Genomic DNA, 16694 nt, shown 5'->3' on the forward strand with positions numbered 1-16694 from the left:
ATTTCAAATTAGGTGACCTGGAGAATTTCGTCCTGCCCACAATTGATATTTTTATTTGAATAATTTCGAACATTCCCGTTCCTCCAGAAATTATTTTTCATGTACGCGATCTATATTCGCGGTATATAATTTCTTTTTTAGCGTATAAGCCTGACTCAGACTAAGACGCATCCAACCTGATACTTACTGTTCAAATCCGTTGATACCGATATAGTAGTTCTCAGATTTTCGTCAAAAGTGGTAGTTTCGTTCGTTATGGCAATCTATTAGACCCGTATTTCTATGGAAAGCTGAGGATTTTTCACATAACATGTCTCGAAACCAGGGAGGCGTTTTTTTTTCGTTTTAAAGTTATGATTTTTCAAAGTTACCCGATACATTTTTCCCTTTTTTCCCAAAAGACTTTTTTTCCAAAAATTTATTACTTTTGAACGATCATTCAGATGATCGACATATCAAATTGAAACCTACTAGCTTGAAAAAATAACACACTTGCCAATTAATTGGATTATAGTCACATACATCCAGTCTAGTCGCATAGAAATATTGAACGAAAACTAAAAACATGTTAACTTTGAAAAATCATAACTTAAAAACGAAAAATAACACCTCTCTGGTATTCGGATGTATTATGTGAGCTTTCAAGGAAAAATATAAAAAATAATGGCGCTCTTGGTCTCGAAACGATGTAAGCTATAGAGAACAAATATAATCAATAATTACGAAAACAAAAACCATTTCCATTTAGAGTGTAATATTTTTTCAAACAAGACTAGCTTATTGGCTTTAATTTGATATGACGATATATCGGTTTGACATGGACTGGCGGTATAGATATACAAAATTCGCTGAAAAATTACTTTCCATTTTTTTTTTCTAACTTTTCGAATGATTTTTAGAACTTTTTTGGTATATAAAAACCTGACGCAGACTAAGACGCATCTAACTTGATACTGACTGTTCCAGTTTTTATATAAATCCAATCTCTTTCGCAAGAGCCAACCATTTTTTTCACTATTTTCAAAAGTATTGGAATTGCCATAAAAACATGCTAAAAAACGAAAAAAAACAAAATGGCCGCCATTTTGTCTGAAACCATTGTTTTGTCCGAGGCCCAAACTATAGCGGCATCTTTCTCGGAACAGAGTCAAACAGAGGTATGCCACTTGAACATAACCGCCTGAGAAAAAGTATTGGATCGTGCCGAGCAGAGTATATATTCCCAAACCCAACGACACCTTCACCGATTAAAATTAATACTGAATAATGTTGCTTTTAAGGCACAGCCATGGAGCGTTATTTACGGAGCCTTTTTACTAATTAAGTAATTCACACTATCACGACCCGTATCGTAAACTGAATCATCAAACGGTGATGAATGAGATACGCCATAGAAATGAAATACAAATTTCTGCAAACTCGAGAACTATTCAAGCAAAAGGAACCAAATTTGACATATGGAGGTTTAAGGGGGTAATTAATGTTTTTATGGTGGTTTGACACGACTCGAGTACTAATCAAACAAATGGAATCAAACTTAGCATATAGAGGTTTCAGGGATCGATAAACGTTTCTGTGGTGGTTCGACACACCTACCCCCTTTCTAAGGAGGATGTCATACAAATGAAACACAAACTTCTGCATAACTCGAGAACTAATTAAGAAAATGGAGCCAAATTGGGGATGTGATGGTTTTTGGGTACGAGAAATGTTTCTATGATGGCATGACACCTCTTCCTTCTCTGGAATGGAGAGGGGTTCCATAAAAATAATGCACATATTTTAACCAAACATGAGAATAGAAAATTTTCGGAAAACTCTGAAGGAAAATGGGAAAATTCGAAAAATTCTATTCGCATGTGTTCTACAATTTCATGTGCTCCCGTGGCCGAGTGGTTAGCGTCCCACATTATAATGCCGGGGGTTCGGGTTCGATTCCTGTTTTGGCCGGGAGATTTTCGGAAGTGTTCGAAAAGTGGAACTGGATTTTGATGTGATAAAACGCACTCCTATATCGTCTTCTATCTATAAAATGAGAAAGGATTCGTCCGATTTCAGTTCTGCGATTGGACCCATGAACATGCGCTTAGTAAGAAAACGTGGATGTGATAACGAAAAATAAATTTTGGGCGGGACGAAGTTTGCCGGGTCAGCTAGTAACTTATAAACCAGTTCCGAAATTATACCTGAAATATAAGTGCGGCTATAGAAAGTGGTCGTATACCACTGTAAAACCAACCGTGGTGATATTTCATTGGATCATAAAAACAATTTAATTTCAATCAAATGAAACCATGCCACATCATATCTGAGCTGCTGATTAGCCAGTTAGGAAGTTATTCATCGTTGCTAACGTGTTATATAATATTATTACACATTCACCCACTGATTTATGGTAACCTTATTTCCACTATAATTCAATCAGGTCCAATTTAATCTTTCGAGTGGAAACAAACATTGTCTTACATCAGCAAAATGACAGATAGTTAACGATCTACACACCTAAAACCCTAATATTTTGCTCAATATTTATCTATCCACATCTCCCCTCTAACCAACCCGTATCGATTGATGAAGGGCCAACGAGGAAATTGATGCTCCCATATCTGTCCGGTTTTGTTTGTTCTACTACAGCAGCCCTAATTGACTTACAATGTGTTGTTTTATCATTTCTCACACAGGAGACCATTCCCGTCGGAATCCGGTAATGTTTCGAGCTACACTCGCACCATGGAAGGAACCGTGCTGAACCAGCGGAATCCAATACGTGATTGAAAACAAAATAAATCAGCAGGATAGGGAAAAATACCATTGGGAAGAGTTCGTGGAACGGCAAAGTATGAACGCAGAAAGCTTGGACACGGATCCTCGGGCCTCGAGCGAACCGGTTGGAGATTAGTAAATTGAAATTTATCATCTGACTCTCATGGGTGATGCTCCGCATGGTCTAATGATATAAACTGGGACGATGGCCAACGAAAGATATATTGATAAAGTGAATAAATACGTGGTACACAGTGATCGAATTGCGATAAAAAATGCTGCCAAATGACAGAATCATATTAAACCGATGTTGGTAATAGTAGGGGAAAATTCTCTGGAATTGTTCAGAGTTTGTGCCCAAAACAAGATTTTGCCAACATGTTCACCAATCATCCAAATGGGACATGATTTATCGTAGTAGTACATTATCGGATTATGAACCATTCTCTCCTCAACAATCTAATACATACAATAAATTTGACCGGGTGCTCAAAGATTTATGGATTTTGAACGTTAGTCTAGATTTGAAATCCACTCCTTCGAAAAAAAACCAGATGTTATCAATTAGATAAATACCTGAGCACGATTAAACATCAAATGTAATTCAACAACAAAAGTATTTCTCATTCAATGTTTTGATCTCCCGAGGAAATACACAGCAAAAGGCACAGCAAAACCCTCTTTAGATGACACCCCTTAAAACAATTGAATTTCCCATCAATTTGGTGAACACAAACGAGGTATAATCGAGAAGACTCAACTTCCTTTTTGTTGTACTCCATTTTGGTGGGAAAATAAAGCTTACCTAAAGTGACGAAATTGAACGGAATCGAAAACGTTTAAAAGTGAACGATGGTCTGCTAGAAAGCGTACTTCCTGGGATTTTCACTTTCCATCCATTTCCGGGCGAGTGCACAAAATTAATTTGGTGTCAGCGTTTGCGGTTTCCCAACTGGTTTTTCATATCATTTTCGGACCTTTGTTGGAGTGGAATTTTGTGTGTCTTTTCAACGTAGAATTTATCGTCCGGAAAAATACGGGGAATAATCACAGTACGAAAGTTGTTTCTGTATCGTTCATTATAATGCAATTTAAGAAACATTTTCGGGCTATATCTCGTTTATTTCTTTTAATAATAAATTACATATTTTTTTTAATTTTGCGATGGATGCTAAAAATCGGTTCTGCCTACTAATTCAAACACCAAAATAGTCCCTTTCAAAGAACTTCTAAGGGGCTGTCCACATACCACGTGGACAGAAAAATCATGTTTTTAAACACCCCTCTTCCCCACCGTGGACAAACATGGACTTTTCCTATAGCCCTCCCCCTGTTGTTCACGTGGACATTACACCAATTATTTCTGAAAAGATCAAAACAAAATTTCATTTTGGGATTGCATCTATTTTCCATTTTATAGTTTTATGGATAAAAATGTTAGCTTAATTAATAATAACGGTTTGTTTTAAATTCATTTATTCGCTTTCCAGCATTCCCCGGAAAGTTATTTGTATCACTATTTAGTTTCTTCCAAATTCCACTTATGTTGTCAAATTGTTTTCAACGCTAAAATCCACATAAAAAATTGACTTTTGAATCTATTCTCGAGAATTCTTTATTATTATTCTTATTATAATTATTATCATACTCAATTATTAACCGACGTAAGTTGGTTGAGCTGTATATGTTTTCAAAAAAATCAGACAATGAAATCTAGGGCTTCACTACAAAATGGTTATTGGAATCACGAAACAAAGCAGCAGTGATAAAAAAAATCGATATCAGTCATGCTATTCAAGTTATAAGGATGTCGTGTTAAATTATGTAGTGTTGGTTTGTTTAACACACAAATGGCGGCTCAAATGAACAATGAACCTGCATCGTGATCGCTGGCTTCATGTACAAATGATCTTTCAACTTCGTATATCTTGGGAAATTTTAGGTTGTTTCCGAATTCGTGCCGGCTTTAACCCTCTAACGAACTATGAGAACTAGGCATGTAATCAACGCAAACTACAATACAGCGACATGTTTACATGCTAGAATTAATAATTTATTGTTACAGAAGAGAAAAAAATAAAATCGTTGGTGGCAATATAGTTACCACTACCCGTAAAAGGTTTCAGGGAAAAAAAACCAAAGCATCACTCTTATAGACACACACTTATTCGAATATATTGGGTGATTTAAAAAGTATCTGCGTTTTTCTGTTTAATTTCTGAATAATTTTTCTGAAGTAAGACTACGTCTAACCGGAAGATTAGGGGGTAAAATAAAATTCTAGGCACTGAACAAGTTGGAAAAAACAAAGATTTCGAGCGCTTATAACTCGGTCATTTCTTAATAGATCGCAAATATGTTTGCAGGGTCTGGGTTATACCGTGGATGCATCAAAGCTTCCCAACTAATCGCCCTATTTTTTTGGCGCGTCATCAGAGATTTATGTGACACTTTTCTGTTGATCGATTTTGGTGGTCTTCCATAATCGCCTTGTGAAAACTATCCAGTTGGGAACAGCACAACACTGAATTAACTATTTGGCTATGTAACTCCTCATGATCGAAGATTCGCTCCCAGTTCCACCATACACACTGCGTTCTTTTTTCGGAGTCAAGACTTTGATCATTTTTTTGTAGTGGTTTGCCTTGCTTATCCCATGATCTTTTGCGAAAGATATCGTATTTTCCCACTTCTATCACCCGTGATTATTTGCTACAGAAATGGGTTGATTTAGTTGTGCTTCGCTGGTGAAAATTAGTCCATCAATTTCCTCCAAATTAAAGAAAATATTGCTTGATCATGTAAAAGTTGTCTACAAATTAAGTTTGATCATTATTTAATTATTTATCTACAAGTTGGACCCCACAAGAAACTCAAAAACGTCACGTGGGCGTTGGGCCGTTTGAGTGCGCTCCTCTTGTTACTGCGGGGAGCACCTTTTAACATAGAATTTTGTCTTTCGGGAACATATTGGGGGAACAGATTGAAAATGTCTAGATTCTATCGCTTATTGCTCATCCATTTTTCGATGGATGTAAAAAATGGCACACGGAAAGCTGCAGCTTTTATAAATACACCCAAATTCATTCGAATTTTCACATATTTTGCTCCGCACTCAATAATTACGCTGTTGACAGCTGGATGCGTAGATGCTGTCTGAAAATCGGTACCTCGGTATCGGTTCTGAAGCAACGGTGTGTCGCAGAACGAATTCCAATAAATATTTTGAAACTTTAGGACAATACCTAAAGCGTCACATAGAGGTTTTAAAAATCCGAAAAAATACCGAAATTGTGGCCATTTTTGTTGAAAATGAGTTATTTTTCATGAAAAATTGGTGTTTGAAAGCTCATATAAAACTCTAAAAAATGAAATATCAGAAAACGGCTATGTAACGCTTCAGATAATCCATTCTTACATGCTGAAAACAAATATCAGTTAAATCGGTCGAGTAAATCCTGAGGCATCGATTGCGTTGAAATTTGCGAAACGAAACGAAATCAAATATCGAAAAAAAAAACATTTCAGTACAACTTTTCTGAGAGCATAAGCTTCCAAAAAATGCGAAAAAAAACTTTTTTTTTCGACCTTCCAGACCGGGTTCCCCCCTTAAGCTGTATTATAAGAACAAAACCGACCATGTATATTTTGTTTATTGGCCCAAAAAAATGACCTGTGCAAAGTTTCAGCTAGATCGGATTTAGCGGGTGATTTAGGGGTTCCTCAAAGCGCTCAAAGTTTTGATTTTTTGATCCTCGAAAATCTTCCAAGGGGGGAGTAAAGGAAATTTGGAAAATCGATTTTTTTTTCAATGCCAAATGACATAAAAAGGCATGAAACGTCGAGATCTGGTGTCAAAACAAAATCAATCAAAAAATTGGCTGAAAAACGACCTTTTGGGACTGGAATGAAGGTATGGAAAAAAAATTACCGAATTTATAGAACCGACCATGTGCATTTTGTTTATTGGTCCAAAAAAATTACCTGTGCAAAATTTCAGCTCAATCGGACATGATTTAGGGATGCCTCAAAGCACTCAAAGTTTTGATTTTTTCATCCTCGAAAATCTTCCAAGGGAAATTTAGGCAATCGATTTTTTTTTTCGATGCTAAATGACTTGACTTTCACTTTGAAATGACTCAAAACTTTGAGCGCTTTGAGGCACCCCTACATCATGTCCGATCGAGCTGAAACTTCGCACAGATCATTTTTTTGGACCAATAAACAAAATGTACATGGTCGGTTTTTGAAATTTGACATGACCATTTTCGCTATCACACTACTGTACATGCAGTTGGAACAGTGTGGAGAAGCTATAGCGCAGGAGTGGCCAAAGCGTAGACCACGGCCGGTTGGTCGTCCGTGTAGCTTTTCTTAGCTCCTGCCTGCCTGATATTCACGCGTTACTAAAATACGTCATGTACAAAAGGAGTCGTTCCCAAGACATGTTAAAATAAAAACAAACTATCGTTGGCTTTAAATGAATGTTTTACAGAGTTACACATATACAACTCGTTCAAGTCCTTCATCAGTGCAGCATGATTTCCAATACAAAAATTGGTATCGATTACGACTTATGGAGCTCGGTTGGAAGTCATAATGGATTTATGAATCATTGCAATAATGATATTCCAAATTTTATCAACTATCATCGGCAAATACTGTGCGCAAAAATATTGAAATCCGATGAAATGAGAAATTTGGCACTCAAAATAGTCAATATAGTTAGTGAAAATAGTCAACTACGTATAAAAAGCAGTTGGCAGAAACTCAAATTCAGGGCAAGAGAATTGTGGATTAAATATTGGAGAATCATTATTACACCCCGAGGTGACAGGTCTCTTTTAAATAAGAATTAATGACAACTGCCAATAAATCATATCCGAAAATAATATAATTCATGTCATTTCGTTTCAATGATGGAATCAACATAGAAGAAATGTAAATGAAATTAAAAAGCATTGATTAAAAATGAAATCTTCAATTTTCATGGTGATAAATTTTTGAAATCAAAAGAGATGAAACTCTTGATTTCAAAAGTATTTTGAAGAATATATTCACTGCACTTATTGGAATTTACTTTGCGAGGAAATGTGTTGTTGATAACTTTTTTCGGATATACTTATATCCGAAAACTATATTTTCTACTATGAATACAATCGAAACAAAACATCGCTCTCCTTTGACAGATTACTATTTGGCAGCTTTTCCGTACAAATTATTCCTGGTGAATAAAAACCGCAAATTCAATAGAATCCGCTATTTTTGATGCTAAGAAACTAGATAAAGCTACTCATTGAATGGAAATTGCATCTTCATTTATGAAACAACACGTACATCCAACAAAGCCTTCATTCATCCCAGTTAAATTTTCATTCGAATGCGATTCCTTGGATGTTTTGATTGATCAAATAAAGAACACACTGCGCGGTAAGCATTTCTATGTCTAAGTTTCAGGCAATACATTACAAACAGTCGTCATCCGGAATGTCAAAAACAAAATCAATCAACGTGAATTATCTTTCCCGAATCTTGGAACCGTCAATCCTACATCCATTCTGAATGTAGAAAATGTCTTCGCAATATGAAAAAAACAGAAACGAACGTGGCCAGTGTGTTTCTGTGCCAGACTGCGCTTCGGAAGAATTGTCAAATTTATCCTGTTGCTTACATCGCTACACTTGTCACTCAGCATATTTCCGTGAAAAATAAAGATCATCACGTGCTGAGCCTTGCGGGGTTCAGAAACATAAGTAGTATGAAGAATACAGACATACAGAAAAGTCTATCTATCAAAACTGTCTGCAGGGATAAGAGTTTAGGATTTCGTTATTTCGAATCATTTTTGGACTCATCGCTGTCATCGCTAGATTCGTCCCTTCGAGAATAATTTATTGCCATCCTCCGTAGCATCTCGTACAAATCAAAATAGCACAATACCCTCGCTCTATGTGCAATTTGCCGCCGGTCGCTCAAGTGTTCGCAATTTCTGCGAAATAAAAGCCTCAAATTCATGGTAACATAACATAGAGCCGCGATGTTTGTCATCCATTGGCTGCTGTTTACGGAATCATTGCGGAACAGTGTTTCGAGTTTATCAAAACCGAACGATTAATCTTGTTTGTTTGTGGTATGCAGGGTAAATTCTCATTGCTTTGCTGGGAATGAAAATAAACACTGTCTAAACAATTTATTAGTCAACTTGAAAATATGTTGCTGAAATAACAATGAGAAATTCGTACTTATTCTCACAGCTTTGATTATTCCTCAACTCCATCTCCATATATAGAGTTGGGGAAAAAGAAATGTCGTATTTCTGATCGAAATTTGACGTTTTATTTTAAAAACTTAAAATTATCCAATTTAAGCCAAATATGGGGGGTCTCCATAGCCACATTGGTTGCGCGTTCGCTTAGTAAGCGATCGATCGTGAGTTCAAAACTCAGGACCCTCATTGACCATCTTTGTGTTGTTACAGAATAGCTACGTCCACGCAACAATCATCAGCGATGGAGATCGATCCACGGTCGAAATAAGATCGATTCATCCATACAACTGCTCTGCTCTGCAAGACACATCGGGCTGCTGTTCTATAAATAACTCAACAATGATCATTCAACTGTCTCTGCTGTCCGGTGGTCCAACTGGATAATGGAAGAACAGAAAAAATATACTGTGTGAAAGAATATACGCCTAAATGGCTACTGTGTGAATGTACCATATGCAATGGTATAGAAGGAATACTGGCGAATGGCAATGGTGACATGTACACGATTAAAATTCGGCTCTGTTACAGCTAAAATGCTAATGAGCCTTAAATAAATAAATGGGATAAAAAAAAGTCAAATATGCGCCGTTTTGTTCGCAAACTTGTTGTTTTGTAGAAGGCAACTTCATTATCCCCCCACTTATAACCCCCCCCCCTCCTTATCTGCAAAAAAAAAACGCAGACAGCCAATTTTCTCAAGCCTATTTTAAGGCCAACTCAGTATCACCAAGAGCGTTTTGCATGGACCGAAAGAGATTATAATCACTTGGAGCCAGGTCAGGACTGTACGGTGGGTGCAATAGGACATCCCATCCGAGCTACCGTAGCTTCTGGCGGGTCATCAAAGATATGTGAGGCCGAGCGTTGTTCTGGTGAAAAACAACACCATGCCTATTGATCATTTCTGGCCGCTTCTGGTCAATCGTCTACCTCAAACGGTCAAGCTGCTCACAGTAGAGAACCGAGTTGAGGGTCTGGCCATAGTTGAGCAGCTCATAGTGGATGATTCCCTTCCAATCCCACAAAAACACAACACAACCTTCCTGGCCGTCAATCCGGGCTTGGCGATGGTTTGGGCCGGCTCACCGCGCTTCGACCACAACTTTTTTCGCTTAAGGTTGTCGTACGGTATCCACTTTTTATCACCAGTCACCATCTTCTTCAAAAATGGGTCGAGTTCGCTCCGTTTCAGCAGTGCATCGCAGGCGTTGATTCGGTCTAAAAGATTTTTTTGCGTCAACTCGTGTGGCACCCATACATTCAGCTTTTTTTGGAATCCAATCATCTGCAAATGATTCCAAACGGTTTTATGGTCTACACCCAGTTCCTGGTCAATCGAGCGAGTGCTCACATGCCGGTCTACTTGGATGATTTCAACGATTTTATCGGTTTCCACGACGATTGGCCTACCAGTACGGAGTGTATCTTCGACAGCCACTACACCAGAACGAAATCGATCAAACCAACGCTGTGCTGTGCGAATCGTTACAGTATCGGGTCCATAAACTACACGAATTTTACGGCCGCCTTCGTTGCAGTTTTACCTCGCAGGTAGTAAAAACGTAAAATATTGCGAATTTCTTGCTTGGTGGACTCCATCTTTAACGCGCTATAACTTGAGACTGAAAAGGACAATCACAACACTGTCAATACGACACTTGTAGCACAGATTGTCGTCTTTAAATAGCCGTATAGTATGACCCGATGCGATAAGTACAACACAAGATATGTTTAAGTATTGCCATATATTGACAATATACGGCATTTCTTTTTCCCCAACCCAATATATAAAAATGATCTGTTCGGTTGTGTATGCGTCAAAAACTTGAAAAGTACGGATATTTAGTATTGAGCTTAAAATTGGACACAATATACAACTCACTTCAAGGAATGTTGTTACGACATAAAAAATTAAAAAAATTAGAGAAAAATCATTTTTTACATGGCCATAGTGCGTTTCTGAAATTAGGCTTGTAATGAAAATCGACCATTCCGTATTAAATATGAGTTCTATGTGATGGAAACATGTTTTTTTTTCAAGTATTTGACAAAATCGTGAACTGAAATTGTGTTCCAAAATAATTGAAAATTTATCGACTTCCCCATCTATCTCTATATATATATATAGAAAAATGTTCTGTTCGTTTGTGTGCGCGACAAAAACACGAAAAATTCGGAACAGATTGAGCTCAAACTATGACACAGTATACAAAACAACCAAACACATCCAGGATTGTTGTTACAACCAGAGATGCCAACCTTCCTGATTTTTCAGGATTCCCCAGACTTTTTAGCACGCTCCCTGATATCCTGACGAACACTCAATTTATCCTGATTTTTCTGAAATGATCCTGATTTTTCCTGATTTTTGTGCTCTTTACATTATTCGTAATAAATATGCTGATTTCCATGCCAAAGTTTTCTGTCATGATAGTTATCCGGTTCGCATTTGTATATATCTTACATTAAGTATAACTGCGTACCTAACTTTTTTATCTCTACCCTCAATTGTTTCGTGGCTTCCCAAAGCAGTGCTAGGAAATTTCATGAAACCAGATTGTCTGACGAATTTACGAAATTACACCGAGATTAAGTTTGCTTTATTGAAGATAATGTGTATGTAGAAGTATCCCCAGGGTTATTAATGTAGGAATGCATTTCAGGGTGTAAAATTACTCAAGAGAAAATTTTTGATTCCACAGTTTATATAAAAAGATTTTATATGTGATTTGTTCGTCTGATTCAGAGTAAAATAAACTTTAATGATGAGACTGTGGTGAATATATCTATAACCGTACTAAATATCCAAAAAATTAGGAAAAATTCAACAAGCTTTCCACTGCTGATATGCTTCCCTCATTTGTTGAGAAAAGATTTATTCCAAAGCTTGGATGATGAATTCAGTGAAAATGTGAATATTGATTTTTCTGCAATTGACTGTAGTGATGCTGTAGGTTTTTCTGAAAAAAATATAAACGATCAAAATATCAGGCGAAACACTGGCATTTCCGCTTATGCGAGGATTTATACCATGCTCATTAATTCTTTTACATATCCAGTCTTCGCCCGAAGGAAGATATACTCTGTTTCTGGTGGGATTTGGACATGTATGGCTCGAAGTAGCTTTCGACGAGGAAGCAAACATGTTCTGGGAGGATAGAATATTTAAGCTGTGTGAAAGATGGCAAAAGATGTTTTTGTTTTCCCAAAAATAGACATCAACTTTTCGGACAACCCAATATGAGCTATCCTGATTTATCCTGATTTTTATTTTCATTCTTCCTGATTTTTTTTTCAAATTATAGTTGGCAACCCTGGTTACAACATAAAAAATAGGTAATTCAACTCAACCATGCAACCACAATTTGCCACAGTAAAGGGTGGCAGGGTACAGCTAGTTTCTAATAAAACAAAACATTTTAAAATCATTATTAAATGTGCAAACCAGAAGGAGGAAGAAACAATTTCACGATAAACGGATAAACGCATTTTTCGAGAAGTGAATACAGTTCCGACTTCGTCTATAAGCGCCAATATGCAGCTGAATATATGTGCTAGAACAACGAAAAATCGTCCGTTAAGACAAAATGCATTGCCATCTGTAAAATTGTTTTATTACATAGAATGTTATTTTTTCAGTTATTTTCAAGAGAAATAAAGGTTAAATTATGTAAATGATTTTTTCTCAATAATGTATTTTTGGCCACCCTCAGAACACCGTTCTCCCCGAAATATCTAAAGTTACTGACACGGAGAAATCTCTGTTCCCCATTTGAATAGCGTGTGATATGGAGACAAACGAATAATATCACAGTATCCAGCATATAAAACGAGCAGAGAATATGACCTACACTAGCAGTGTTTTTAGTTTTGAATTGAACTTCCAAACGTATTCTGGTATATATGTTTTATATTTTCATAACACACCTGAATAGTCGCAAAAAATTATACAATCCAGGTTTAACAAACACATATGATGCGAAATGCGGAATATTAATATTCATTCTGTCCCAATGTATCCAATATATTAACAATATCCAATTTTTTTTTATTCTCAGTTTTGATGAATTTTGTGTTTACATGAATAAAATTCAAGTTTTACATAACTAAGAGATAAAACGCTTAATATTAGTTATAGCATCTTGATAAAACTAAAGAAATCATTTAATGCACGGACAGATACAACATTCATATTTACTTGAAAACTTAAAAAACTAATGGTTCCAGCATGAAATACATACCGCAACAATTGATCAGATAGGCCCGTTCAGAACTGCATAGAAAGTAACAAATTTCCAGATTTAGTTCACTATAATCAAGTAATCTCCGCGTTATAACCAAATTCACTCAATAATGATTAACACTTCGTATAATTACATTTGCTGAACTGCTTCTCTGTTTTCGTATTCTCCAAGGCACTACGATTGATGCTTAAACATTCACAAACACCGTCATTTGCTGTTTTCTAACGTACTGCACTGAAGATTATTTTTTCCACTCATTACCTCGGTGTTCTTATCATCATCAATCAGTTAGTAGCCGCTGCGGGAACACAATAGAATGCACTAACTAAAAATTATCTGCCAACAAATCGCGCCGCTACTGTCCACTTCCTTCGAGAGGACCTCCAGCCGAACTGCACGAGAAACTAGCGTAGACTGATGGCAACGTCCAAAGTGTCATCCTCCTGTAGCGGCGAAAACTAGCTCCGACTCCACAGAACCCAAGGAGTCGCGTGCTGGCCGAGAAAAACGCGAATTCATTAAAATAATAGAATAAAGGCGCAGGCAAGTAAGCACTTGATGATCGAAGACACTCTGTGGCGGTAAGGTTTCGCTCTTTCGGATGCGCTGCTCTCTGCGTCCGAAGAAACGAGTGAGTTGTGTCTCACTCTCTAATTGGGAACAACACCCTCACCACCCAGCAATCTATGCTCGTTAGTGGACGAATATGTGGACGATATATGATTTCACACCACGAGCGATGGGTTTTGTTGACATACAGTCTGAATACGGAGCACTCAAGCCGCTCTCACACTGTTCGCAGTTCATGTACACTTTATGTACGATGGGTACTCAATTATTAGCAATCAGTATCCATTCGACAGACTGCGCTAAAATTAGCCACTAATTGGCGCCACAGTAAAATATACCGTTAGGGGCGGCATAACCGGTAATTCTTGAAATACTGAACAAATAGTTGTACTGAACTGATCAACGTGGAAATTCATATATGAGAGGGTAGAGTTTTGAAAAAGAATACTTTGAAACACCATACTTCTCCATTGGAAAGAAGGGGGAAATTTAAAATGGAGAATGATTCTAATAGACTTGAATTCTACTGAGCTGAACAGCATAAAAATTGCATACAATTGTAAACAATTTTTTACTCTTCGACTATTTATTGATTTTTATTTCTATTATAGAGACTTTCAACTACAAAATTAATTTGCTCCAAGCCTTGAAAGGTCTCATAAGAAGATCAATCAATAGAGAGTCCTGGGATTGAACCCAGAGTCGTTCACTTAACTCCTTCACTATAACGTCGAACCACACTCGTGGCTATTAGACTTTGCCAGAACGTACAACATCGAATCTCATTCGTTATTCATCGATGTGAAAAAATACATATCTTCAGGCGTATGATGTTCGTGGGAATGCTTCTAAAGCCAGCGCTACACGATTCGTCCAATGTTTCGACTCGAATGTTGGACTCAAACATGTGACTCAATGAATCGACAAATGTTGTGATGAATGTGCTGTTACATGGTGAACCAATGCATTCGGTCCAAACAATCGGCGAGTATTTGGATCGAATGTATACCGTTTTTATTTACCATCGAAAACGTTTGGAAATTGGATGACGATGCGAGTATTGAAATTGTTGCCGTAGCAACTATACTGATATCGAGCTGTAAAATACAAATTCTTAAAATCAACATTATTAAACTGCAATATTTTGCCGCATATTCTGAATTTCACGAATCAATTTCATAATTTATTTATCTACAACTTGTAAACAAATCAATCTGTCAAAGATGAATTCGGACGAATTATGTACCAGTGTATCGAATGTCATCGAGTGTCGAATCGAGTGAATGACAAAAATCCTTCGACGAGAATATTCGACGCTCGACATTTGGAGTTCGTAGCTCGTCCATCGACTACACGCTACGTCGTACCATCGAGCGTCCAACATTCGGGGACGTTCGTAGCATCGTGAAGCGCCGGTTCAACGATAAAATACAACTGAAAATTATCAATTTTCCGTTATTTTTTCTAAAATTTTAAATGAACCCAAAAAAATTAAATATTTTTAATTCAATAAACGTGGCAATGAACACGTTCAGCAGAGAAGCGGAACGTGCTGTTGGAAATTAAATCGTACAGCAAGGGGTTAAGAAGCAGATCACTGAAAAGAACAGCCTAGTTTAATTGTGGGGTATTATTGTTTGTTCCACCAGTGGTAAATCGAGCGATGATGGCAGAAGGATAGCTTAAATGCGTCAACGCGAATTTAAATTGGGCAAATAACACAACGAATAAGACAGCTAAAATTCATTCTTGAATGATGGGCGAAAAAACGATTTGGCGATTAATTTTAATATTTGAAGACTTAAATAATTTGTTCCAGCTTTGAAGTTGTAATTTCGTGAAGCAACCAATATATTCAGAATCATATTATGTACACTGCATTTCGCAGGGTAACACTGGAACACTGAAATCGCTGGGCACGGTTTTTATAATTGTTCACGGTAATTAACACGTTGAGTGCCACGCAGTTTTATAACCACTTTCCCGTCAGGCCGCGCGCGCGCCAGTATCGGGTACAGCAAATGCGAAGCGCAATATAGGCAAATTTAATTTACTCGATGGAAATGTTTATTTAACACGTTGAGTGCCATGTCAGTTACGACCTGAACGGAAAGCTCGATGTCAGTCACCGATGACTGACATGGCACTCAACGTGTTAATAAAAATCATTAAAGTTTTCTGAGAAAAAAAAATCTATTTTTAACTTTATTATCATATTTTATACTGTCAGTCACCGGTGACTAACACAACCTGAACGGAATGCTCGGTATCAGTCACGATCTGAACGGAAAGCTCGGCGTCAGTCATCGATGACTGGCACTCGACGTGTTAATAAAAATCATTAAAGTTTTCTGGAAAAAAAATCTATTTTTACCTTTATTATAATGTTTTATACGGCCTGAACGGAAAGCTCGGTGTCAGTCACCGGTGACTGACATGGCACTCAACGTGTTAATCGCCTCTCGCTTCTTTTAGACAGCGGAACTGGGGGGGGGGCGCAAATTGGACCAATCGAAACGTGGGATACAACGCAGCACCGAATGCATATTCCGTTGCACAGTCCCATATTCATATTGAAAGAGCAATTGAGTGAGCAAAGATTGATTGCGTCTATCGCCCAATCAGAACAAGGGAATTTTCGTTTTGATAATGCTTGACATTTTTCGATTGTACGATAGTTAGCTTTATAAAATACAGGTCGGACTCGATTATCCGAATTGTAATAATTTGTATAATAATTTGTTGTGTAATATTATATAATAATTGTATAATATTGAATAATCAATATATGGGAGGCGATCTGGCGTAGTGGTAACATCCATGCCTCTCACGCTGAAGGTCACGAGTTC

At 37.2% G+C, this 16694-nt stretch overlaps 1 protein-coding gene across 4 annotated transcripts in view; it reads right to left on the reverse strand.

The window, feature by feature from the left end:
* LOC129775770 (soluble guanylate cyclase 88E) overlaps positions 1–16694 on the reverse strand; it is a 129243-nt gene that overhangs the window by 99704 nt on the left and 12845 nt on the right. For 2 of the 4 annotated variants that reach the window (XM_055780853.1, XM_055780854.1), the window contains exon 2: positions 13273–13573. The gene's annotated coding sequence lies outside the window, so the exon portion shown is untranslated. Of the gene's footprint in view, positions 1–13272; positions 13770–16694 lie in introns of all 4 variants that reach the window. The other 2 variants (XM_055780855.1, XM_055780856.1) reach the window with 2 other exon arrangements.

The sequence above is a fragment of the Toxorhynchites rutilus genome, chromosome 3 (assembly GCF_029784135.1).
Source record: "Toxorhynchites rutilus septentrionalis strain SRP chromosome 3, ASM2978413v1, whole genome shotgun sequence".
NCBI lineage: Eukaryota > Metazoa > Arthropoda > Insecta > Diptera > Culicidae > Toxorhynchites > Toxorhynchites rutilus.